The sequence below is a fragment of the Triturus cristatus genome, chromosome 6, assembly GCF_964204655.1.
Source record: "Triturus cristatus chromosome 6, aTriCri1.1, whole genome shotgun sequence".
NCBI classification, from domain to species: Eukaryota; Metazoa; Chordata; class Amphibia; order Caudata; family Salamandridae; genus Triturus; species Triturus cristatus.
The window spans coordinates 141,279,088-141,306,949 of NC_140589.1; the positions used below are offsets into that span (position 1 = coordinate 141,279,088).

At 47.5% G+C, this 27,862-nt stretch overlaps 1 protein-coding gene across 2 annotated transcripts in view; it reads right to left on the reverse strand.

Annotated features, from left to right (window-relative positions):
* LOC146816514 (uncharacterized) overlaps positions 1-27,862 on the reverse strand; it is a 452,270-nt gene that overhangs the window by 303,412 nt on the left and 120,996 nt on the right. The window lies entirely within an intron of this gene.

A 27,862-nucleotide genomic window follows, 5' to 3' on the forward strand; every position in this document is an offset into this window, starting at 1 on the left:
CAGACTAAAGGGAGCGGGCGGAGGCTGAGAACTGAAGCCTGGACTCCCAGAGCCATTATTAGGACACAATCAAATGAATCATCTTTTCAGCACATGAACTAAAAAATACCCTTTATAACAAGGAAACAACAACTGCTCAGCGGGGTCCAGTTATTGCTAATAATTGGTTATTGGAGCCCAGCTTTGGCGTTGTTAATGCGCAAGCGCAGCGGGATCCTCAAAGCCGGTTCCGCGCGTAAACGGAGTTTACACGCGCTGTTGGCCAGTTTTACCTCTGCAAGTCCACTTTGGCCCTCACAAAACGTGGTTTTGTACTCAAACTGATTTTTCCCTCATGCGTTGAAAGGCCGCAGAGGGACTTCGCGAAAACATTTGAGGTTACAGAAAGTGGAAAGGTGTCAGGGGTTTGAACCCATTAGACTGTATTTTGGTGGCTGGAAGTGGAATTTACGAATGTTTAAGGGGTCAGCAAAGAGATAAAATGCTCTTTAGGGCAGAATGATAAAGCCTGTGGAGCATGGGTATTCGCAAACATTTTCCCAGGGGCCAAAAAATGTGGTTTGTGGTGTGACTGAGGTTCGCACTGATGCATGCAGGGTGGCGGTGGGGCGTTTGAGGTGAGGTAGGTGTAGGGAAATTAAGCCTTTACATCTAGTGGCTGAATTACACAATGTGAAACCAGAAAACCAGGGATTAATCCCAGCTTTCTCATTTAACCAAATTGTGTGATCCTAGGCAATTTTTGTGTCGTTTTCCCTCATTATCACATATAAGAGGACCCCAAACAACAAATTCAGGATGTGTGCTGTACAAAACCATCTCCTGTGTTTGATTTAATAAACTATAATGTAGGTTTATGTACAACAGAAACCCAGCATATAACAACTGACTTGTGTGTCTTAGTTCACTATTGGCATTGTTGTCAGGGGGGGGGGGGGGTAATGAATGTTTCTAAATTCATGTTTGAAAACTATCACTTTAAAAAAATTACTTCAAAATGCACCGATAATCTGATGTAGTAAGGAGAAACGGTTAAAGTAAATACACATTATATTTTTACACACTTTCTCTGCAAAATGTCTTTAGAAATAAAGGTGACCCTAAATGTTGCAGGACACTGGAGTTAATTCCGTTCTTTAATTTTAATTAACTGCTAAACAAACAATTGCCTGTTTATACGACTCAGCACTATTATTAAAAAAAAAAAAGTTAAACAGCAGCCCAGTGCTTCTGTTGACCAGGGGTTCGCATGTGAAGGTCAGGAGGGCCATACTTTGAGTACCACTGCTGTGGAGGGTCTTGGCGAGGGGCTCTCAGCAGCGCCTACAGGTTGTCTTTTGCTTGTGTTGGGAGCAGCCTTCCAGGGCCGCCCATAACAAAAGCCGGGGTCAAGGGGCCATTAGGCCTCTTTGTTGGAGTATCCTGCCTGAGAGCCACAGGGCGCCACACAGCTAGATGCAATGGAGGGCAAACAAACAACTTATCACTTCACAGGTACTTGAGAGGAATGCTTTTGACTTTGTTCAGTCACTGGATATAAGAGATCTGCAAACACTGTGGGAATGTCAGGGGTGTTGGTCACCCTAGTATTTACACAAATAAGTTAAATACCACTATTTTGTTTTATTTCTTCTATAGCACTACTCATCTCAATTCAGGGTGTCAGAGCGCAGGACACGGCAAAACACAGATCTCTCCAGCAAATACGATATCCTCCAGAGTTATTTTAAGATGTTTATTATTCCCTGAGATTTAGCAGGTACACAAAGTTCTCTGCAGCAGGTGCCTGAGCCCCCAGTAGATATTTTAAAATACAGACATTGCAACCAATTAGGCAGAACAGATTTACTGCCACATTTCTCCTGGTTGCCAATTTCTTTGTGGCAGGGTTAAAAAAATAAGGTATAAGTTGGAGCCCAGATTTTGCGCTGGGGTTGCGACAATATTTTGGCATAACCCCAATGCAAGATCTAATTAGTTTAATATTATAATGCACTCATAATAGACCTGCTAAACATGTGAGGTCTTAAGATCGGAGGTCTCTTCCTGTGACAATCTGGGTGGGGATTCCACTTCCTCTGATGATACATGCGGTCCCACGTCGTGATGTCACTTCCTGTAATGTCACACGCAGTGATGTCACATCCATTCAGCTGAACTTGCTGAGTCCGCCCACTTCTGTTTTTTAGGACTTGATTCCTGTATTTGTGGTAAATATATCAAGACTCTAACCAAACGGCAGCATAGGGCTGTACCGGGTGCAATGCAAAGACAGCCAACATGTCATTGAAGGGCTAGCTGGTTTATACAAGCGAAAACTCCAGAGGCCAGACGAGTGTGGCTTCTGGTGCTCTGTGACTCCAGCATAGATGTCAGGGCAGACTGAAAGGTATTGGAGGGATTTAACATACTGAGCACTGGAAGAGTGGGTGTGAGGTTCTAGCTGAGAGTTTGAGGGCCAGTGGAGGGTTGGACGGCTCGCCGGGAGCCGTTTAGACTCGAAGATAATAGGATACCAAGACATTGCGAGAGCAGGCTAAGACAGTGATAATTGACAACTGAGGGGTCTGAGGCACTCGCTGGCCTTCAGATGGGCTCTGTGGGTGGACGCAGGAGCTGTGGAAGGCCGCTGTCACTCCAGCAAAATGTCCATGCCACCACCTTCCGAGGTAACCCCTTCCTCCACCCTATCTCCCTCGTGTGCATAGAGACCTCCCATCCTACCAGCTCTTCAGTTCACGTTGCACTGTTCCTTTTGAGTGAAACCAAGATGGATTTCACAGGTTGGTCTCCATATATAAAGGCACAGACTAGATTAAACATGACGGAATGGCATGTGGTCTCATGTAATAATTACCAGTGGATGAGCTTAATTAATGTATTCCCGCCAGTTGGACTTCCACTCTTTCTCCGCCACACGCAGGCAGTGGCAGTAGGGTCAGAGGGCAGGCCCATCACAACAGGCTCCATCCATATAGTGTTAAAAATAGTATTTTTCTGCTTATAGTATAGCTGCTCTGTGTGAGAGTTAGGTTTGCATTGCTGCGGCCTGTAATGTACCTGGGCTGTGTAAGCTTATACTGCTGCTGCCCTGTTGTACATCATTTGAGGGGCAGAACGCTTACACATCTGCTGCTTGCACTGTACGTAAACTTTGCTAGTTACAGACGCTTGCACTCTTTCGTACTGTGGTGTGTCCGTTGAGTGTGTAAGAGAAGTTGGCGCTACACACATTGTTAAGTCGATTTTACATTTAACTTTCAAAATGCTATATTCATGGTATTCAACGTTCAGATAAACATTTTAGGCAGTTACACACCTTGGGAGCTCAGACAAAATTAATTTTAACTCAAGGGGGACGGCATAACAATGTTTCAAGATTACTATTATAGAATGAAGGGGGAAATGTGGTTAATTTGCGGTTAAAAAGCACACATATGTAAAGGTACCAGTCCTGACTGAGAATAAAGGCTTGACACCCCCACCTGGTGGGACCACCATAGCCCGAAGTGTGCAGCAGCAAGGTGGTTTGGGAATGGGTGAGGTATCGGGTAAGTACTCAAGTCATGACATTGTAATTGGAGTGAAACAAGGAGCAGAAGATATGGAGACACACTGGGCATATCAGGAGGACACTTCATATGACAGCAAGACAACTTGCGGGCATCGCAACAATCGGAAGGTCACACGTTTTAAATTCAGGCTGTGGACGCAGAGAGCCTTCAGCTCACAGCAGCCAACCCCGCTCTGCCGTCACCACCCTCTTAAGTAGACAATTGTGAAATGTAAGAGAATGGTAGGGAAGGAAGTGGCCAGGCGGGTGTGAATTTACTCGTAGCAAGGGTTCAAGGCCGTCCCGGGTCACTTCATGGCACACACTGAGCAGGATTAGCAGGCTGTGGGCTCCATTGAGGGTCTCCGCCACCACTCCCACCCTCCAGCCCTGCTGAGACACCTCCCTACTGCCCAAGCAGCTTGATGACAGACTGTCCCACCCAAGAAATAGACACCAATAAGATCTTGGAACTGGTACAAATTCCACATAAGGTTCGAGGGTAGGAATTAGCAGTCTTGCATGCGAGACATGAGCATCTCTTAGAAATAGCTAACCGCGAATAACTGTACATATGAATAGGAACCTCTCAGGTTTCGCTCTGTTCAACAAACAATTTTCCCAAAACAGCAGTGATCCGGTTTGCATTAGCTTACGAATGGCATCAGCGTACAGAGGATCTGCCGAGAATTTGCAGCCGGCGGACTAGATTTCCATGTTGCTCCCTGGGAGCAATCTATGCCTTCGTGTTCAAGGAAATTCGGCGCGTCAGAAGCAATGAGTTTGCACTGCATTTCAAGAGAGCCACTTCTACTCACACCAAATGTTACCGCAGGGATAGGGCTCAAGGGACACCGCGAACGAAACGACGGGCGCTGGAATAAATGGCGGAAGAGAAGTTGTGGATAGTGGGAGACGGGTAGCTTATTCATTATTCACATTAAAATCTCAGATGAAGCCGTGTGAAGCCCCTACTGCTGAGAACTACAGAGTTCTGGTATTTTGAAAAATAGTTGCTCTTCCATCGCGTTTTTGCTTTTATTGCTAAATTAAAGCGGTTACAGACTAAATCTACGCATGTCTAATCCAGAAGGCACATCAAATTGACAAAAGTTTCTGAATAAGAAAACATATTGCAAGGATCTATTTAGATATATGCATATCCATCAATGCTTTGTACGGTTACAATGTATTCAAAAGAACAAATATAAGGTATTATATATGTAAAAAACAACCACAACACGCATGGAAGGAATAACAAAAACAATCCATGTTTTCATGTTCGATAGAAATGGTGTTTCCTTTAGTAGCGTTTTCCTACCTTGTTTGAAGGATTATAGGTAGGTGTGTGCACTCCCGCGCTACCCAATTACAATGAAAGGAAGTGAACCATTAAAGCTCCTTTTTGGTACATGATGCTTACATACTTCCGATGGTCGGAAGTATACAAATAATGGACCGTAGCCGATACCACTAAATAACGTGGCCCAGCATTTCAGACCTGTGGATCCAAATATCTTGGTTAGCTTTTATGATCCAAAATGGGACTATATGAGGATGTCTAAAAAAAAAAAACAAGAAACGTGGACAGGAGAGGGAAAAAAATGAGTTCATTCCTCTGCAAGGCTTACAAGACACTTTCTGGCAACGTCCGAGGCGCATTACCTAGTGTTGCAGCTCAAGGATAAAGGGAGAGGTTCCTGCATCATCAAAATTAAGAAAACATGGCTGTGGCTCTCGACTTTCCAATAGTTGGCTCCCAAAAGTCCCTGCTATACTTATTTAAAAGGAGACATCGTCATTAGCTTAGCCTCAATGAAATAGTTATCTGAGTATAAGAGAGTGCTCTAAAGTTGCATTGTTTTTTTTATGTTCTGTAATAGAATTTGCAATTTTTGTACGAGACAGACACTGATGCAGAGGAGCAGGCGTCTTAAATGCCCCTTTAACACCATCCCTTTCAAGCAGAGAACCCCAAACTAAAATGGTCATATTCACAAAAAAGCAACACATCTGTTGTGCGGAGACTAAAGCCCAGGCATAGCAGGGATTCACAACTTTACCCCGATTCTCTAAAGCTTCATTAGGCAGAAAACCTGAAGGCACAATGTTAGGTTAAATGTAAAATGTTGTAATTTCCAAGTAAAGACTTCTCTTCTAGGACGCCCTAAAAATGGAAAGTATTTCATGCCCTTTTACACACATACCTCTTGGCTGTATCTGCACAAGGGCCTGGAATCGTGAGCAAAAAACACATAATATATAACCTATTAAACACAAAGGTATGGTTTGTCAATGATCACAGCTTCTGCAAAATACTTTGTTAGTCTTAGAAAGCAAATTCACTATAACAGCCCCCTTGGGCCTCATTCGATTTCACTCGTCAAGTGACGGTTGTAATTACTTTCGATCCCACCCTAGACTGGCCAACAAGGAGTTGGCCAAGACATTCCTCTAATCACTGCACCAAAAATCACACAACTGGCAAGATCCTAATCGAGAAGACATTTCACAATGGTGAACTCTGCAGTAAGGTAGCAGCACAACTTGAACCAGTTTTCAGGTCTGGTGTTGGCAAGACCTTTTGATTTTACAAAAACATGTATAAGACAATTACATATAGGGGCTTTCAGCCACGTCTCGTCGTCCATTGGTCTGTTATTGTATAATTAACATTTTGCGTCTTCCCAGCACAGCATGGGGCAGTGGGTTAGCCTACTTAAGCCAATGGTTAACTTCACTTTGAGTGACTAGATTTTGCTCTCACAGGGAGCACATCCACACATAAGCTAGTTCCCTTCAATGCAAGTGTTAGTTTTTAGTTCAACCCAAGGCAGCGCGCATGCGTTGTCTGCAAGACCTGTTATCTCCTCTATCGGCTTTTGGCATGCCCATGAATTGCCATTTGTTCATTGTTGTGCCATTTAGAAATGCAGGGTTTTTATTGGGTCTGATTCTCCTGCCTTTGCGTGCTTGGGTCAGGCCCAGGCGATTTCATTCATTGTTTGCTTGTATTGACCATCCCAATACGTCCCCGGTCCCTCCTGGTCATCCTGATAGCCTACAAAATAAAAAGGCATATCAACATAGTTTTAGGCCGTTTAGCGAGCAATGCTCTGTTGCGCACCTGCAAAGTGTCAATTCTGTCCGGTAGCGGTTGAGCTCTGCCAACAGGTCTAACTCAAAAAAATGAGACCTATTCCACTTCTAATGCTTGTTTACTTTATAATTTCTTTAGTGTTGCCTTTGTGTTTAAAGCCAGATGTGATAGCAGGACAATTCTGATGCACATTCCTTCTTTATCACATCCCATCTCCTGCCAATGCTGTTGCAAATTCTTTATGAAGTGTGTGGTTTTCTGGCTGCTGCAATTTCAAAACATACCAGATTGTCTTCATTTGAAACTGTTCTGAATTAAGTGATCCTATTTTTTTGTTGTTTTTTTTCCTCTATCCTTACGTCTTTTTTTCTCTTGCCTCTTTCATTCTTGCTTTCTCTTTCCTTTTTTTTTTTTTTATAATCTGTTTATTCAGGTCAGCAAATCCATGACTTTACAGTTAGAGATATACAGAGCCACAGCAAAAGCAGACAAGTTCTGAACCAAATCGAACACTGTAAAGCTGCATGTATACAATAATCAGTTTTCATTTACACCCAAAATCACTTTTACATAACCATAACCAAAACAACCTCTGGTACAGATGGAAAGCGACAGTAACCAAACAGTGCACACTAGTAATCGAGGAGCTAACCCTGCAACGGGAGCAACCCATATGGAGTAGCACACAGCAATAGCAATCATGTTTGGATATCGAACCCCAACACAGCGTAACATAAGCGGGCTTACGCCCTGTTGTTTACGGACACAGGGACTAGCCAGTCTCGGCGTGCCACCCCACCCACGGCGAGGCCCAGCTTCCGCTCCACCCCACCCAGCCGGCTGCCATCAATTGTGAAATCGTCTAGAGCCCAGCAGCATAGGCGAACACCTCCACCCCCCCAGCAACATCAGCCCATATCATCAGAAACCTCTCCAGCCAATGAACATGTAGATCTTGGGGAGCCAGCCCTCTCTCGGGCCCACTGCAAAAAGGGCTCCCAGATGTCCCTGGGACGGGAAGAGACCGGCATCGTTTCCCAATAGCACTCAAGTTGAGTGTTACCATATGTCACATCTTTCACCCATTCCGTAAATTTAGGCACGGACCTGCGTCCCCAGCGCACCGCCACCTGTCGCTTAGCATATAGGAGCAATAGCGCATGCAATTTCCTAGTCTTTGGTGGAGTATTTTTAACATAACCCAGTAGCCCCAGGAGTGGAGTCGGCATATCTGTTCTACGGAGGATTTGATTAATAGCAGTAAAGATGTTCAACCAGTATTCCTCCATGCGTGGGCAGCTCCACGCCACATGCATAAAAGTGGCATTTTCGGCCCCACACTTCCAACAGGTATCCTCTTCCCTGAGGCCCATACGATGCAACAACCTGGGTGTACGATAGTACCTGTGTAGGAACTTAAAATGCATGAGGCGCAGCCTATAATTAGGCGATAGTTCCTTCAGTTGCCCACAACAAAAGGTCCACTGATCGTCAGACAGAGGGGCCTCCAACTCCGCGTTCCACGCATGCATCGAGGACGGCACGACGACGGGGGCCTGCTCCTGCATACAGTTGTATACCCGGGACACAAGTTTTTGGGGAGATGCTCTCGAGAGTAAGTTTTGTAGTGCCTGGAGTTGCGGGGGCTCATCCGGGAACTGAGGCCAGAACGTCCTACAGGATTCTTTAAGCTTATGGAGAGTGAACAGGTCAGCGAAGGTCTCCGGTAAGTCAGTCTCGCCCACCACAGGAACCCCGAAGGTACCACCCGGGTAAATGTCGGCGAAAGTGCGCAGGACCTTCCCTCTAATCACAACGTCCCCCCCCTGTCCTGCAGGCAGGGAATCAATGGATTGCCCCTCAGGGGAAAAGCCGGCGCATACAGGAGAGGGAGACGTGCCCTCCTCTGCAGCTCTCGCCACGTCCAGCGGAGCAAGGCCACCGTGTCTACATCCCCAGATGGTCGGGGCGACCTCTCGTATAATGCCACACTCAGGGGCAAGGGAGCCGCAACCGCCATCTCCACCGCAACATGCGGCTGGTAGGGAGTGGGGAAGACCCAGAAGTGCAGAAATTGTGCTTGCGCACACAGCGAGTATAGTGCCATATCCGGGGCCCCCAGACCACCCTGCCTCAACGGGAGGGTGAGCAGCGCCCAGGATGATCTCGCCTGGCCTCCGGCCCACACCAGCGTCAATAGCAGTGACCGCACCCGCGCGTGGAAATGCGCAGTCAAGGGCAACGGTAGATTTACAAAGAGGTAGAGAAACTTCGGAAGGACCACCATTTTGGCTAGGGCTATTCTCGCAACCAAAGACAGGGGGAGCTTGTTCCAGATTTCGATTTTCCCCTCCAGCCAGTCTACCGCCCTACCATAGTTCAGCGTCCACAGGTCACTCAGGTTGCGACTGATCCAGACCCCCAGGTATTTGACCGAGTCCGTTTCCCAGCGCAAGGGATAATCCGAAGTCACCTCAGAGGTGGCATCCGTCAAAGGGAACGCAACAGACTTGGACCAGCTAATAGCTATTCCTGCCAGTCCCTCGAACCGGACTAACTCCCTCAGCAGTGGGTCCAGGTTCTCAGCGGGGTTAGTAACATACAGCGTTACATCATCTGCGTACAGGGAAATTAGCAAGCTGCGAGAGCTAAAACCGATGCCCCGAGCAGTGTGGTGCTGGCGGACCCGAGCCGCTAGGGGCTCCATGGCAATGGCAAATAGCAGCGGGGACAGAGGGCACCCCTGCCTGGTCCCGCGAGAGATGCCAAATGGCTTGGAGATCAGCCCATTCACCCGCACTCGTGCCCTGGGAGCGGCGTACAGGGGCCGTATCAGGTTTATGAAGAGGGGACTGAAGCCCATTCTGCCAAGAATCTGAAACAGGTAGGGCCATTCCAGCGAATCAAACGCTTTCGTGGCGTCCAAGAAGATGACCGCCGCCTGTAAGGAGGGGTGTAGATAGTGCAGTACTGAGAATATCGTTCGCAAATTGTGCGACGTGGCGCGGCCGGGGATAAACCCCGATTGGTCGGGCAGTGCCACCATCGGCAATAGGGGCTGGAGCCGGTCTGCAATCAGTTTAGCGTAGATTTTAACGTCTACGTTGATGAGGGAAAGTGGACGGTACGAGTCCAGCAGCTGACAAGCTTTGTCCGGCTTTAGCAGTGTGATTATTAGTGCCTCCCGCATAGAGTCCGGCAGGGAGCCAGTCTCTTGGGCCTCAGCGAAGACCGAGAGGAGCCTAGGGGCCAGTTCGTCGACGTAAGTCTTATAAAAGGCGGTGGTCAGCCCATCTGGGCCAGGGCCTTGTGCCCTGGCATACTTTTTATCACCTGCGCGACATCCCGAGCCGTAAACGGGACATCCATATATCGACGGTGGTGGTCATTAAACCAGACAATGGCGATTGAGTCTAGGAAGGCGTCCAGGGAGTCCGGGGCTGCATGCTGTCTGGAAGTATAGAGGGTCGAGTAAAACTGAGCGAAAGCAGTCAGAACTGCATCATGCCCTAACCGGAGCTCTCCCGTCCAGTCCTTTATGGATGTTATAAAATTGGACTGCGCGCGCGGGGAAATTAGCCGCGCCAGGGTTCTGCTAGGCCTATCCCCTTCACCATATCGACGGGCCTCCGCCTGCCTGCCCAGGAACTTCACCTCGCGCTGCGCCTCATCGCCGAACTCCAGCAGCTTAACCTTCATCTGAACCGCCAGTGCGGGTGACGGGTCATTGCAGAATCTTACGTCCAATTCCCGTAACTCTCCCTCCAGCCGGCCCAGAGTACCGCGTATTGCCCTTAGGACCCCCGCCCTCCTAGAGATGCACTGGCCCCGGATCACCGCCTTCAATGCGTCCCAAAGGGCCGCCTCAGTAGTCACTGACCCCATGTTTTTTTCGAAATATTTCACGATATCCTCTCTAATTTCTTCAGTAAAAGCAGCGTCTGTAAGCGCATGCGGGGGCAGCCGCCAGGAGAACGCGCGAGCAGGGGCATCAGGTACCCTCGCCACCAACAAGCAAGGGGCGTGATCAGAGAGTGACCGGGCTTGAATATCCACCTCGACCACCCAGGATGCCACATCTGGCGAGACCAGCCAGTAGTCCAGACGGGACCAAGCCGCGCGCTGGCTCGTTATGCATGTCCCCACAGTATCGGTAGGGTGTCTGGGTCTCCATATATCTGACAGCAACCCCTCCTCCATGATATCAAAGATGGCCTGTCGCGCTCTGGAGTGTGTAGGCCCTCCCGCACCCCTACGATCCAGCGCATCCACCAGTGCTACATTAAAATCCCCACCAAGGATAATCGTGGAGCAGTCTATTAGCATGATCCGTGCCCATAGCTCCCTGAAGAAGCCAGGGTCACCCACATTAGGTCCGTACACCGCCGCCAACACTATCTCCCTCCCCTGTAGGACGCCATGGGTAATAACGTATCGCCCCTCTGTGTCCAGGAGAGTGTGGTGTTCCTTCCAGTCCAGCCCAGCTCTTATAAGTATCGCCACCCCTCTAGCATAATTAGAATAAACAGCGGAGTGTACCCGTGCCCAACGTGAGTGCTTCAGTCTGAGTGAGGGGGTGGAGTTCACATGCATCTCCTGCAGAAAGCAGATGTCTACCTTGTGACAGGAGAAGTACCCCTGCATGAGCCGAGCCTTTTTGTAGTCCCCGAGTCCTCTAATGTTCCACGTCAATATCCTAACGCCTGCCATCTCTTTAGCTATTATGCATTCCCCCTCCTCCGCCCCCAAACATATACTGCATCTCCCTCTTAATGTACAGCCTGTGCCCTGTAGGTGGTAGCATCGTGGTAATCTGCAAAAATACATATCCATCGTACCAAAACATACATAACTTTAACCAACCCAACTCCCCCCACCTCCCCCCACCAACCCCCCAATCAGGTAGTGACAAATCCCCCCCCTGGACACGCGAAGCGTGTTTGCAACTTGAACCCACAAACAATGGGATGCACCCCATGGGGCGTGGTGCACCAAGCGTACTCCCCCGTTTACACAGGGTGGCTGCACTATAGCGGTCCCCGCTTCGCACCAGCGTTACTCACTTCACCCAGACCGCAGCCCATATCTCATTGGGCGACTTTGCCGCGGAGGATCAATACGGCCATTACGGCACACATGCCAAGCGCAGGCCCCACACACCCCCTCATAAACTGAAAACTGGACCCCAAGAGCAACCATGGGTGTGAAGGGATTGGCACCACGTTCGCCAAGCGCAACGCCCTACTCGGACATTGCATGCCGCCTGCTTCCTTCTGGGTCAGTCATTGTCACTCAGGTGCCCTTCTTCCCCCTCCGCCCGGGGCGACGTGCGTCTCGCCACAGCTCCTCCAAGCCGTTTAGCAAACTTCAGCGCTGCCTTCGCCTCAGTGAAGTAATGTGTGGTACCCTCGTGTGTCACCCTCAGTTTCGCTGGGTATAACAGTGCATATGGGACGGTAGCCTGGAGTAGCAGCTTTTTAGCCGGTAGAAATTCCTTCCGGGCAGCCTGTACCGAGGGAGTGAAGTCCGGATAAAAGGAGATGTTGTTCCCTTTGTGTACAATTTTCCCCCGTTCACGAGCAAGGCGTAAGACGAGGTCCCTGTCCTGGAAATTCAGGATCTTAGCCAGGATAGGGCGCGGCGCCGCCCCCACCGGCGGCTTCTTCCCAAGCGATCTGTGCGCCCTTTCCACAGTGAACACCGGCGAGAGCGCCGGATCAAAAAGTTCGTGAAGCAAGTCTGACACATACGTTTCCATTCTCCCAATGTTAGTCGTCTCTGGTATGCCCGTGATACGGATGTTGGACCTGCGGGACCGTGCCTCTAAATCATCCGTTTTGGCTCGGAGGAGTTCCAGTTCTTTTTCCACGGACGTAAGTTGTTTCTTGGTTTCGTGTCTGAACTCGCAGCATTCGGTGTGCCCGTTCAAGGCTATCCAGCCTGGTTTCGTGTGAGTCCACCTGCTGCCTGACAGATTCCAACTGGGAGGCCATGGCGTCCAGCTTGGCATCAATGCTTTTTAGGCTTGATCGAACCTCCAGCATCAGCGCCCGGTATTCGCCCTCTGGCCCTGCTCCCTGCGAGGAGGACTCCGCCGCCTCCAGGTCCACCGCTTGGTGTTTAGCCTGGCGCTTATGCTCAAACGTGAGCCTGGATTGCTTCGCCTCGTTCTTCCCCCCCATGGCGATGGGACAGTCCCGGACACTTAAGAGGAGATCTTCTCAAATACAGCCAGGTAGACGCGTGTCCAGTCGGCGGTGTCAAAGGTCCCGGCCGTGACCCCGGGGGTCCAGCCACCACCCCACACGGCTCTCGCTCCGCCGTCACCAGGCCAACAGGGGCACAGCGCAAAGCCACAGGTGTTCCTGGAGCAGGCCAGGAGGGCAGGTCCACAGGGCCGCTCCGCGACAAGCCGGTCCCGCTCACCAGTCGGGTCGCCTCAGACTCCCCACCACAGGGAACCGTGGGATCGGTTCTCCAAGCTACCGTCAGCCCATAGACTTCGCCTCTGTTCCAGCTGGTGGTGCCTCAATGTTGCCGCCGTTCCGCCTGCCAGCATTCGCGGAGGTATCTGCGCCGCGGCTCAGACGCACTCCGAACCTGCAACCCACCGCCGCATCTCACGCCCAACTATCTGCAGCTTGCATACGGGGTTGGCGCGTTCTTCATATGTATCTCTGCGGCTCCACTCCAGGTCACTGGCAAATTTACTCGCACATACCCCCACTCACAGTGTTGGGCTTGGATAGCCGCCACGTCGCCCCTGACCAGGTCGTGTTCCCGCAGTGTGCAGACCCTCCGCCACGTAGATCCAACACCGGTGCCCCGAGGCTCGCCAGCGGCACCTCCACCGCGGGCCGCAGTCAAAGCACCCCAGCACAGCCTCTCTCAGCCTGGTTGTAGCGGCCACCGGGCACCCCACAGTCTCAGCCCCATCTACTCCGCAGCACAGGGACAGGTTTTGGCCGTAGGAGGCAGGCCAGGGCCGCGCAGCCCCCCTTCCACCTTCGGTCCTGGGCCGCAGCGCGCTCAGCGGCCTCCCCGGTACCAGTCGCCCTTGCAGGCTCACCTCCAGTGGGCACCGACCCTCCTCCACGGCGTTTGTGCAGCAGCGTGGGCTCGTCAATTGTCCGGCCCTGGCAGACCACAGCTTCAATCAGCCTCGCACCCAACTCCTGCAGTCACCTCAAAATGGCGCCCCCGCCGTCTGGGTCTCCGCTCCCTCGGCCAGGAGCAGGCGGATACAGCAGCAATTCCCACCGTCCGGCAGTCGTAGACCAACGGCCAGGTCCCCGGACTGATCTGTGCCAGCGGCCTTGTTTTCTTCCTTTCCGCGCCCCACGGCCCGGAGTCCGCAGCTACCCGCACTTCCTCAGGCCCTCGCAGCCGCGACCTCACGTAGCTGCACCCGTCCGCCTTCGGCAGCCACGGCAGCGGGCGCGCACCACAGGATCTTCACGGGCAGGACGTCCAGGGACACAGCTCAGCCCCACGGCCCCCGACAGCCGTCAGAATTCGATCGGTAATGCACTGAGCAGCGCGGCGCCTTCCGGTGTGCAAATCAGGACGCCTTGTGTGAGCAGGGTAGGATTTAGGAAGGATTAGTGAGTGCAGCCGGCGGAGCTCGCTCACAGAGCGGCCATTTCGCTGCCCGGTTGGCCACGCCCCCTTTGCTTTCTCTTTCCTTCATTTTATTTCTTTCCTTCCTATGTTCACTCTTTATTTCCTTTTTTCTATTCTTCGATTCCTTTCCATTTCTTTTCTTCCCTTTGTCTTTTTCCTTCTTTGTCTTGTGTATTTTTTTTCTTTCCTTCTTACTTTCTTGCTTTTTTTTCCCCTGTCTTTGTGACTTTTTTTCCCCTTCTCCTTTCTTTTCTCCATTTCCTCTTTCCTTCTCTTAGTCTGCCTTTTCTTCCTTTTTTCTTTCCCCAAAGGCAAGGGGCTTGCACCCAATGCAAGACCGATTGACGAAGTGGTTCCCTTCAAAACCACAAAGTACTATGGTTATGTGTGTTTTTTAGACCCACATTCTTTTTTGACTGTAGCAATTTTTTTTTTTAGATTGATGAGGGCCCAGTATATTCCCAAACAGTAAAGATTTACGAAAATCATGAAAAAACAAAACAAGAATTACCAGTAGGCTAGAGGCCAACGCCACACTTATTGGCTTTGCCAATGCTGTTTACAAAATGTTTCCAATTTCACAGGGCTGGAAAGAATCAAGTTATTATGTGTGGTATGCTGCAGGCAGGGGTAGTGCAATACTGCAGTTAATAAGACTTTAAGATAATGGTCAAGTCTGAAAATCCTTGTGGTCTCCAGGAAATAAGATCTTATACCCAGGGAGGTTTGAATACAACGAAGGCATCCTTTCTCAAAATAAAGATAATCCATGTTTTTAAACACTTCGTGAAGGAATAACGACTTAACCCACAGGAAGAAGGTGTCTGACTATTGCCCAGTCTGGGCCCTTCTTTCAGCCAAATGCCTTTAAGTTTAACAGCCCGATGGAGTTCAGAGGAACACCTCAAAATGCCCGTCTTACATGGCCAGGAATTGAGCTCCTCAATGATATTTTTTAATTATACCAACCTGCTTCTTGGAGTGGTCTGATATGATTACACAAAGGCCACTAGAACAACATAATCTAGATAATTCAACCAAAAAAACCAGCAGGTCATCAATTGCTTGTGAAATATAAGATGTCAAATTTAAGGGAATTCCGAAGCACTGCTGCATTAACTCCAGGAACGCAACCACCTGTTCATGTTTTTCTGACCCTTCCCAGACATAGTGCTGGAACTGGCCTACCAGGAAGACCTTATGAACAATGAACAGCACAGTGACATTGATGTGCACGCTTCCAAGGCAGCCAGTGCAGGGTCAAAGGCAAAGAGACAGTCAGTAATGGGAGAGGAGGCTGGGATCTATGTTTAGAGGTGGTCTTGTACTTTGTCGTGAGGCGGAGGGAGGTGAGAGATGGGGCACCACCGGAGTACCAGGGTGGTTCCTCAACCCTCATGATTTCTGAACATCGGTCTTTTTTTAGCTTCGCTATTCGTTAGGATACTTTACTTAGTTTCACGCTGCATTGTGGGAAATCATGTGTTCCTCACACAGCGTTTAATAGAATGCAGCCTTTTTGAAGCAATGGACAATAATGCTTAGCGGAATGTAATGGGAGTAAATCACTAAACCCAAGATAGGACTACTGTTTAAACAGCATTGTAGGCGCAAAGATGCCGCTGTTCTGCTTCTAGCACCAAGTCCCATGTGCTTACCACACAATGGCCTCTGTGCTCACAAGGAGCCCTCTTGTCTTTTAACTCCGATCATGGGTTCACTTCCCACGGTAGGTCCTGGCACAGCTCCCAGGCTGCAGGGTCTGACAGTCATCATGTGCTGCCTATCTGCTGTCTCTCTGCTCCCTTTAGTGTTCCATAAACTTATTTTATGGAGTCTGGGGTCGACAACACGTTGACTGGCAACAACCACATCAAATGTTCGAGATGCCCACAGTCAAATGTACGAGCCCAACATACTCAAATAGTTATCGGCAGGTTAGTGGCCATTCCAAGAGAGCAACTGGATTTTACAAGCTGGTGGTCTAACAAGCCCAGACCTAATAAAAAGAATTTGAATGTGGACAGGCACGGTCATTAAAATAGCTTTATATTTTAGATCAATGGTTAGGGCTGAGGACAGTCAGTGAAAAGATCCAGTAGGAAGATGCAGGGAACGAAGCGCTCAAGAAGATGTGGTCTACTGGCTAAGATGCGGACTTGGAGCTTGCGTTAGAACCGAGGTTGACAGGTTCCCAACACTGGACTGAAAATCACGATTCTTGGCAGATCACAAGCTCCTTGTGCCAAAAAAGTGTCACATTAAATGGAATTCTAGATATACATGAATGTGTAATGCAACTGTGTAAATTCACACTTGATGTAGATGATCTTGCAGGTCTCCCACCACTGCCTCCACTCCCCATTCATGTGCGAGGACATTTATAAATGGCGGAAGAAGAGTGTGAAATGGGATTGACTCAAACAATGTGAACATGTATGGAGGGAACATGTAGGGAGTAGAGAGAATTCTGATTTGGGGTGACAGATGATTGGAGGAAATGCAGTGGGGAGGTCCATGATATGAAAATGGTTTTTGAGTGCATGGTCAAGAGAGGGCCTGAAGAGGGTAAGCCGAGCTGTGATCCAAGTGCTTATTACAAGGTAAAGAATACAGTAGTGCTGAGGTATAGTCCAGCAGTGAAATATTCATCCCACCAGCAGGGTTAAGGAAAAGGCTATTCATGTAGGGTCATAAAGATTACCTAGGTATTCCTGGAGCTAGAAGGAGAGCATTATTGGTGGCCTGGAGTGGATACGATGGTGGATGAATAGTGTAAGTTGTTCATGCTGTGACAGGTCAGCCAGACAATGTGTCACTGAGTCGGCTTCTATCAAATGCCCTGCAGAGCCTTGGAGCAAGTTGGGTCGATATCATGGGACCCTTTAAAGTGGTGCCCAGGAGAGAGGCGTTCACTTTGTAGTGGAGTCTATTCCACCAAATGACCGGAAGTGAAGAGGTGGAAAGGGTTACCTTAAGGACAGTAATGAGTTTTTGGAAGATGCGTTTTGTGGCGATGGATTAACTGAGATCTAAAGGTCTAGAGTTTACCATTAAGGAATCAGAAGTGGTATTCAACATAAAAGGATTGCCAATTACCTACCCAAATAAAACAGGTGGGTGGAGAGGTTTCATAAGGTGGTCAGACAGTCCAATCAATTGGCTGTTGGGAGCGGTTTGTGTCGGTAGACCGCGCTACAGCATATTCTACAAACTTATAGAACTACACGCAACTCTGCAATGCGCTGGTCTCCCGTTAAACTACTGAAAGGGAGGAAGCCTGAAACGAAAGGGGTTCCAGGGTGGCTCACAAGTAGCCCCAGTACAGACAAAGTGGTAGATTTTGACCGTGTTGGTGAACGTGGGAAGGTCTCGAAAGAGCAGATGTGGGGATACATAAACCACACAAGGGGTAAAACTAAACGTTCTGGTCCTCGTTCCATGGTGTTATTGTTGTGCTTTTCCCCTTTAGGTATCCCCATTCCTGAATTCTATATTCTGGTTATTCAGATAAAAATGTTAAAAGATACAAAGTACATTTATCCAGGTCATTATTAATTACAATGTGAAAATCAAGGACGCTTTAATATTCTGGTTTCATATGAATCAAATTCTGTTCTTGCAACGCTTTAAATTATAGCTTTAAATTATAACAAGAAGTGAAGTTATCAGCTTCCAGAACACATGTTTAACTGTTTTCAAAGAAAGGGCAGGGTCCGCAGAATGTAAGGAAGTGGAACGGAGCCAATACTTGATGCTAATTCTTTATTCTGAAAGGGTAAACAACGAGTTGATGTAATATTTAAGTAGCGTGATACATAGGGAGGAACTTTATACCAGAGACTCAAGACCCCAGCCATACAGAACTGCGTCACCTTCCTTTGCTGAAGGCTACAGTGAGGCCCATTTAGCCTTCGCTCGGTGGGCTTCTCGGTCTGCCTGCTCAGATGAGATTAGCAAATGCAGCTATTCCACTAAACCCGTAGCTCTATAGTTCAGAAGAGCTAGAGGAGCGAGCCATCTTCAAAACGCAAATTAGGCCCTTTCTTTGGTGCCAGGATTAGTTTGGTGAGCCAAAGAGACGAGGGTGGCATTCGGATTATTATTTGAAAGAAAGCCTTATGGTTTTACCGATCTGTTACATTATTTGCTATTCACAATTTTGGTGAATTTGGTTGCTAAAAGGTCTGTTTTTTCCATGACAGTTACTATTCATTTTATGTGCATAAGGACAGGATTTTTATTTTAAATATAAAACTTTAAAATGCCTTCCTGGTTTCCTCGAGTTTTTGTGCGAGCCTTTCCATAATGAGAAAGGATTTCAGTTCCACCAATCATCCCTGTGATACCTCTTAGGATTGAGCGTCACCTGAAACACATCTCACTCAGATATTGATCAGTTGATGGCGCGGTGGCCGAGGCCAGTTGGCTTTCTGTCTCAGTTGGCACATTGGCAAAGTCCTTCCTGCGGATGGGGGTGGGGTGTGGGGCGGTATAAAAAGCCTATTTACTGCCATGTTCTGGAGAAAGATCTAGAGAACGTAGCAATGGTTGAATAGTGGGTACAGTTCAAGTTGCCTGTGCTCAAAGGGAAAGGTTCTCCTTGTTGGTTGGAATCCAGCAGAGCTGAAGTTTTCTCCAGAGCCCTCAGGGTGGATGGAGGTAAGACTGGGAATCTTGATAAGAGTTTCATTTATTCTAGAGCTTGATGCATCGAGGAGAGTTGGCGATAGTATTTTCTACCCTTGGCACCACTTCTAGAAACAGTGCTTAGTGAGTACATTGTTTTTTTTTTTTTTTTAAAGTGCAGGAGCTCCGCCACACCCCAAGGTGGTCTGGTCTTGATTCCACCTCATGCATCTTTCTTCCACCACACTACCCTTCCTGTCCTGTCCTGTTAGCTCAATCTTGCAGTTCAGGTTTTTTTTTATCCCGGCTTTCTAACTTTGCCACTGTTTTCTTCTTTTTCTTCCTCCTTTCTATTCTGCTTTTCTCTTACTCTACGTCAAAGTCTAATGAAAAATAAATCCCAGTCCACAAAAACAAGTAGCAGTGCCAATCACCTGCAACCGCTGGCACAAATAAAGCACCGTTACCTCTGGTTAATAATCAGTGACAGTAGCAGAAAGTAAACAGCATCCTAAGAGGCAGGTTCACGTCTTATAGTTTCAATATCTTCCCCTCGGTTGCAAATTGAAGGTCGTTGAGGCCGTAAAGGTGGGAGAAAGGTTTAATCCGAGGATGTCATCTTGGGATGTGCCTGATGCCACTTACAATACCCTACCATCTCTTGATATGCTTCATTATTGCATGCTTCTACCAACTTTACCAGGTCACGTTTCTGTGACCTTTCAGAAGTCTCAGTCCACACAACTAGTGATCTTGCGCCTCTGGCAGTGAAGGAATTATGCGAGGGGCCACATAAGAAGAATGACCGCCACTCATCGCCCATTTGTTCTTCACACTGTACATAATGTAATTTTATGAAGAAAAAATATGACTAAATAGTTGTCGACAGCCATGTGAAGACCTTTTCTCCAACATTAAAAACAAGCATTGGCAAAGGCAATAGGTCTCGATTTTGGGACATACTGGCTTTGCTATGCTTCATGTTTTTGCAAGAAAACACCTGCGATAGTGATATATTCGGCCATTTGATAAAATACCAGTGCTACAGTAATAGATTCGGCCATTTGCAAGCTTGTCAGTGTGCTTATACTATATTTGACCATTTGCAAGCTCGCTGGTGCTATAGTAATGTCTATGGCCATTTGTGAGTTCAGCTTTGCTATAATAATGTATGTGACCATTTTTTAGTTAAGCAAGTGCTACAGTAATATATTTGACCATCTGTGATTGTGAATTCCTAGGTACTTTGAAGGTGCGACAGCCACGTATATGACCATTCACGAGTTCAACTGAACTAGAGTCATTTCTTTGCCCAGTCTCTCGTTTATCATTGCTATATTAATGTATTTTGCCGGTTTCCCAGTGCTACCTTGATGAATTTGACCTTTCGCTTATTTTCTAGGGTATCCAGACATCTTAAATAGAATCAATGATTAAATGAAATAATCGAGTAGATATGGCCGGAGGCTAGAGTTGCAGACTTTGGAACGGAGTGTCGAAGTTCGAATCCCAGCCTCTGCTCACCGTCCTGTGATTCTGGGAAAAACCGCCCAATCTCTGAGCCTAAAAACATCTACAACATTTTGGTGCCCATGCAAAGCACTCTAATGCCCTCGGGACAGGTGCCTGCTATATACAACTGAAAAATAAATACACAAGTCCTACTAGGTAGATTAGGTTGATCCTGTTAGATATTAAGGCACAGACCAGCAACATCTGCTCACAGACCACCCACCCGCCCACCACCTCGGTGGCTCTACAGTCGCACTAAATGGTCTTTTAGATTACGCAGATCAGAAGAGCTTGTTCCTGCCTGCTCATGGACATTTGGTCAGGATGCAGCCATTCCATGTCCAGATATGAAGCAGCTGTTTGCGACTATAGATTGCCAGGTCACGTCATGCTCAGGTCCCTGCAGAGATATCATGATCTCATTATCCGTCTTTTTCAAGTCTGGGGATGAGATCCCTCCCAGGGAAACTGCAGGCCCAATTTAATCAAATCACACTGGATATCTGTCAGCTAATTGAATATTGCAGATGACGTGCTCCTTTGATGTCGGGTGGCCTCAGGCCAGCTCCTGAGCCCGTGTCACTATCCTGTGAGGCTTCTTGGCACTACTTTACACCGGCCGGCTGAATCAGTGGTCCGTGCATCTCCGGGTCAACCACATTTCAACAACAGCCGGAAAAAGGGATACGAAGAGAAATACGACACTGTAGCATTGATTAAGCACAAATCTAAACTAGTTGGACCCACAACAGCAGAACATCTGAGACACCACAAAAAAAATTATCCAAGCAACAACTTTGGTGGTACACACTTCCCTTGTATGTGTTTCTACCAGCAACATCGCTGCAGAGTTCTTAAGAGCAGGTGCTTGCTCAAGAACCTCACTTCCGGCCTGCAGCCACCTGCTAGGGGTGAAAGGATGGTTCTTCAGGTTCCGTGGAATCTCTCCAATCCACGCCAGAAGCTCACTCCCAAAGTGACATCAATAATTTCAGCGGAGTACCCGAAAAGCATAGCAATCACACACCATTTCTGTTATACCAATTTGCATACTGCACAAAACAGTTAATCCATTCTTTTACTGCTGTGGAAACCCTAACCAACAGGTCACACAAATTCAAATGTACCTATAAACCCAGAATTCCACACAAAATAGTCAACCAGACTCATCCCGGAAGTGATCAAGTGATCGATGGGCTCTACATTATTTCAAAAGAAAGAGCCCACATAGTTTGCACCTTTCTGTGCATCCATGCTCCTTCGACTGTCACACGCACTTTTCTGGTGGAAGGCAGTTCCTTGCAATCCCTGGGCTATCTTAGAAAAGTATTTGTAACAGTTACTTCTATCAACATCTTTTGTTAAACTTCTACAGATAGGCAGGCATTTGTAAAGCAAAGGCTGTTTTGCATTCTGTAAATAAATATTGCAGCCATCTCTCCATCAAGTCTCCGGTGGCCCACTGGATGAAGGTTTAATTTCTTGAGCCTGTTACCACAAACTTTGGTTGTCACCAGTTTAACAACCTGGTAGGCTACCCTTATCCCATGGAAGAAATCCAGCCAAGTATATTGGGAAACAGCCTTTACAACGAGGTTTCTACCTCATTGTGCCTTTACCACGCATTTTTTAGCACGCATATTTTTACCGTGAATATGCATTTACAACGCATGCCAATTCCACGCATTTAAGGTAAGTTGAAGGGGGTGGGAGGGGTCTCCCCTCAACAATACATTTTTTTTAAATAAAAAAAAAATGCATGGCAAAGGCATGCGAAGTAATTACCTCCGTTGTACTGTTGTACAACCAGTAGATCAGTCTAGCTGTCCTGTAGTCATTCTGAAGTCTTTCCAGGGGGCAAAGATCAGCGCTCATCCAAGTACAGTGGTCACAGAACATCACAGTCCTTCCATTATGGGAGTAAGTCTCCCTAGCCCACATTGTTTTAACCACAGTGACTAATGCAGCGTGAGCTCAGGTTGTTAAAATGCCTTCACAACAATGTCTAAACTACACATGGATGCCAACTGTTCTAAAATGAACGCAACAGGACACATGATCACTTTACACCCATGTCCCACCATCCTAACCCGGATCCTGGTGAATCCAGCTTAGTTTAGAGGAACATCAGCATATGGGTTGTCAGAAGCTTCCCTTATTAGAAACAAGTGTTGCAAGCTGCACCCGTCTACCTGGTAGAGTTCCCTGGGCCCTCAGGCAGTACAGGTATACCAGCTCGCCCTTAGGAGTAGAGAAAACTAGCAGGTCTCCCCATGGACCTCTCCCATGCTTAAGCTGAACCAACATTGGCAACAAACTTTACCTGCCAGAGGCTACAGGTGTTTTGTTGGGTTACCCAAGCTCAAACTCCTCAGAATGTTGCTGGTGGGGGTCCCAAGAACAGCCCCCCTCCTCCCACACCAGGAACATACTCAGGAGTTACACAGTGGAATCTCCTTTCTCAAAGATGCAGCCTCCCCTAAACTCCTAAACTCCTAAAAACCTTTGCCGCAAACCCAAAAAGGAGTTCTTCAGGAGGACTTGTAAGTAGTACACAACCCACCCCACTAGACACAGAGAAGCTACATGAGCCCCAGGCTTTGTGCGTCACAGTAAGTACCCCAGGGGGCTGTCAGGACTACAGGACATCTACCCATAGGACAGACCGCATTTCAGAAATCCAAAGAGCAAAGAAACCAGAGTGGTCTCCAGATGTGCAACCATAGACAGAGAGCCTCCCCACAGCAGGGTTTAAAGAATTCAGAAACCCCAGGCATCTTTATACAAAGAAGGTCTGTAGTACTTAAATTACTCTGCATATACTTCCATGTCATCTGTTGCTAGTACACTGTAACAATTACAAAGTAAGCAGTTACCTGGTAAGTGGACGAGTTTCTTCATCTGCTCTAAAGGAAAATGGAGGAAGACTGAGCTACTTTTAACAAACTCTAGTTCCAAGAACAGTCACAAGCGCCACAGTGAATTAGCGCCTGAAGTTAGATACCTCATGTGCCAATAATTTTGAGATGCAAAATTGCTGCAGCTCCTTTGCAGGATAGAATATTCCTGGGGAAATTGGTGTTACCAGATCAACTTTCATGGGTGAATCCACAGGTCAAAGCTGTATTCTGGGGGCAATTTGCTCCATGTTTGATCTGGAGAGGATGTCTGTGGAAGCATCCAAGGTAACGCCAAATACAAAATGACCACATGCAAAATTACTGCACCCCTCAGAAATCGGCTAGTAACCAGAGATACAGTCTGTATGGAACCCAAAACAGTTGTATGAAGGGCTGAAAAGCAGAGCATTTGTAATCACCATAGACAGAAGTTGAAGGCCAGTGCATACTGTGTAAAAATATAAGTACAAGGGCCCAAAGGTATTTTTGGGAGCCCAGTACAGGTGCAGTCAACTGCTGGGGTTTCTGAATACCAAGGTTGCCTAGTCTTGATTCCCCATCAATGCTCCTTCTTCCACTAACCTATATTCAGTCTCGTTATCCCACTCCTGCATGCTCATTTCCATCCCTACTTTCTCCTCTTGGTACGGTTTTCTTATCTTGCTCTTTCTTTCTCTCTCTTGCTGGGAGTCAAAGTTTGATTATTAAAAGTCCGAATCCCTGAAAACGCGTGGAGTTGACTGCCACCAGAAGTCACCTGCACAAATTAGCTATTGTGGAAGACACTAGGACGGTCAATCAGCAGCAAGAAAATTGACATCTCAAAACACTAGAACAGGAAAATGTGGCATAGGGTAGCTGAAGTCTACTGCCACCCACAGGAGTAGGTCAACCATGAGACAAGTTCATATATCAGAGGTAGGGGCCTCTTAGATGTGAACACAGGTGAACTTTGGACCATGAAGAAAATTCTAGCCTCCTCTAGTCAGTAGGAAAAATGGGTGAGAGAGGCAGACATGATAAAAGTGGGAAGCGAGCAAATGTCTGCACAAGAGTAGATTCATTAACTTGAAGTTAAACACAATGTACACTATACTTGATGTAATTAAATTCTAGGGATGTGAATGTATATAGTTCCCTAAAGAGAGCTTTTGGCAATGATTGAGACTCACGCCTCTTGAACTAGACCCACGAGGCTGAGATAGGCGTCTCACATATACTCAGGATTCCTTTTCTTCCACGTTGGACATGTTAAGAAGAGACAGGTTATTTGCCCATTGGAGCAGAGAGCTATCCATGCACTCTGGTATATTTCAGATTGGGCTTCGACCTGTCAACTGCAGGATAACTCTTGATGGATACATCATTCATCAAGTCAATCTGGCTCTGGCTTCATGGAAGACTTCGGGTACAACAGGCGGCCCTTGGAAGAAAGCATGAACCTGGACAGGCACTGGCTCTTGTCCAGTTGGGTTCACAGGTGTGGTGGTTCGATGAGCATCCCAATATCAAAAGAAGCTTCCACACTCTAAACTGGAACTTAGCTGGAGTACTCAGTCTCACCAATACCAGTAGTCCACCCTTTACTGGCCCTCAATCCATAGTTGGTGGTAATTCCAGGAGGATCTGTTGGAAAGTAGTCCTCACTCTGTATTGTTGGTGGACCAGGTGCTAGACACAGAGCTATAGGATTGTCATGTCTGTGATACCACACCAGAGATCGCTACATGGACAGTCCGAGTGATGCTCGGAGGATGCCATTGCTTAAAACTGTGGAATCTCTCATCGATCTTCATCCTTCAGTGCCAGGTTCCTCTGGGGACAGTGTTCCCCTGCACTGCAATCAGTGGCAGCTATCACTGCCCACAGGTGTCCAAACAGCGGGGAGGGCAAAAATCATATCCTGGGTCAGGCAGTGGATCACAGGACCCCTTACCTCTGCCAACCCCAGGATATCAGCATTGCAGCCCCAGACCATACACATAACTTGCCATTAGCAGACTTCTATTATCACTAGGACCACAGCATGAAGCGTCACCAGGAGCTCGTTCTCGATTTTATTGGATTTGTGAAACGGCCCTTCCACCATTCGACTTCCGCTCATAATCACAGTCATTACACTTCGGTTCGTCCCAGTAGCCCGCATGCACTGGCCAGCTTTCCCCTCAAATCTCCTTGCACTCCCTGTTGCTCTGGTAATCATCGTTCATTAAAATGCATCTGGATCCCCCTATTTTCATCAGACGCCTTGTCTCTCTAACACCCATCTTCACTTGTGTTCACAAGTGTTCCCAGACTGTGGGTAAATCAGTTTCTCTGGGAGGTGGTCAGGTTCGAGCCTCAGCTCGGCTCAGCTTTCTGTGATTGTGTGCGAATTTCCAAATCTCACTGTATCTAACAACTAACGGATGTGTCCTTGTGTAACATAACTGGTGCTCATGTAAAGCGCTCCAATACCTACAAGTCGAGTTTGTGCTATATTAATCTGCCAAAAAATTAAAAAACTCGGCAGGAAGGGACTCAAGTGCTTTGTATGAGCACCACTTACATTACACAGGGACAGGTAGCAACCAATGCATCTGCAGCCATCTTTACTAACCCCCCCACCCTTTCCGTAGTTGTGGTTTTCAATTAACCAATGCTTTTTACACCACTCCCCCGCCCCATGTCCCCCGCGTGACCCACCACGTCCTGCTCCCTGCCTCCTTTCCCATTGCTTGGCCATGTAAAGCATAACTAAAAACGTATAAGGTCCCAAAAGCGAGACCTATTGGCTATGCCAATGCTTGTTTTAGGTTTGTGGTGGCCCTCCAGATCTCCCAAAAATAACGTTTTACAAAAATTACAAAACAAGTAGTGGAAAAGCCAAAATTCTGTCAGTCAACACCAGACTTACTGGGCTTGCCAATGTTGGTTTCTGATGTGGCTCGGTGGTGTATAGGGGGTTTTAATGGGATAAGAAAAAGATATACCAGGACATGGCACTGACTCTCATCCTCTCCACCCTGATCCGAGAGGGGATTGTCTCACCACAAACTAAGCATACATCATCTGGATACAGACTGCTTCTTAAGAGGATAGAATTCAATGTCCTGCTGTGCACAGAAAAAGCAAAGCGATTGGCAGCCTGGTACGCCAATATAAACTCTACGTGAGGGCACCTGTATTTAATGTGGTCTTTCACTACTGGGATAACATGCAAACATAGAAGTTGCTCTTTCAGAGTGCAGGACCCCTAACTGTGGAGCCACAACTCGAAGCTGAAGTGAATTATCTCTGAATCAGAGAACTCCTACAAGTACTCTTCAAGAAATCCTTTGCCTGAATCCTGCTGGACGCTGACCTGCCCACGGCTTACTGGTTTCCTGCAACAACAATTTACAAAACTCCTAAGTATTAAAACTCTATTAATAGGGCTCATGCTCCTTGGAGACAGTGTTTCTACTTGGACTTACAATGGATCACCAATATTTATTGATTAACTATTTCTCAATCAGGGCCAGACTTAGGGCCAAATTGGCAAAGAAAGCATGCAATGCGGCGATGCAAATAATAATGATTGTGCTGCGTTGCATGAATGGGAGAAAAGAGAATAGCGCCATATCTCAGATGTGGTGCTGTTCTGGTCTCTCCCTGCGTTGGTGGATTTTTGGCTGCCATGCGCCAACGAAGACACCCATACTCCATAGTGCAAGGGTGACTGTTGTGGAAAGTATAGTTTTTGTTAAAGAAGGGGTCTCTTCCTGTACAAAAACTATACTTTAAGACATTTCAGTCTTTGCTGTAGAATGCAGCACACATGGAAAGTGGGGAAAACGAGGAGAAATTAAAGCATTTCTCCTCATTATGCCTGTCTCAAGGAGAAGCAGGAATGTTGGAGCAAATCCCAATCTACAATTCTTTTTAGATCGATATTTTCATCAAAACCCATGGGTGGTTGCATGGGAATGCCCATGCACCACCCATGGAACGTACCCTGTTAGCAACATAAAGCAAGGCAGCAAATTGCACTGTCTTCTAATCCAATGCAAATTTGTATTTGCATTGGATTGTAAATCTCACCGGTAGACTCCACATCGGGTTTGTGTTATAAAATGAATGCAAACCTGACACAAAGCCTTGGTAAATCTAGGGCTAACCGTTTAGCTCATCTGGCATTTCTCCATGGTGGGCCTGGACTAGGAGGATGGTTTTGAAAGTGGACGGCTGCCATCTTCATCCATACATCCATCCATATCCCTGGGGTTTATGGCAGCAGGCACAACAGGGAGGGAGAAAGAGTGATGGGGAAGAGAGCGGGCGAGCAAGAGAACAAGAATGATGGAACAAAGCGAGGGAGCAGGGCTGGTTTTTAACATTTTTGCCAAGACCGCTTTTGTTCTCCAGTCCAGCTAACCTCCAGTTACGCAAGCCTCCACCTGAACATGGTGAAAAACAAATGCCCACAGGTTCCGGTCAGAGGCACAAAAATGAAGGAAACATCTAGCCAACTGCAACAACCCTACAGCCCATCATGGCATCCAGGGACACCAGGAACGCAAATAT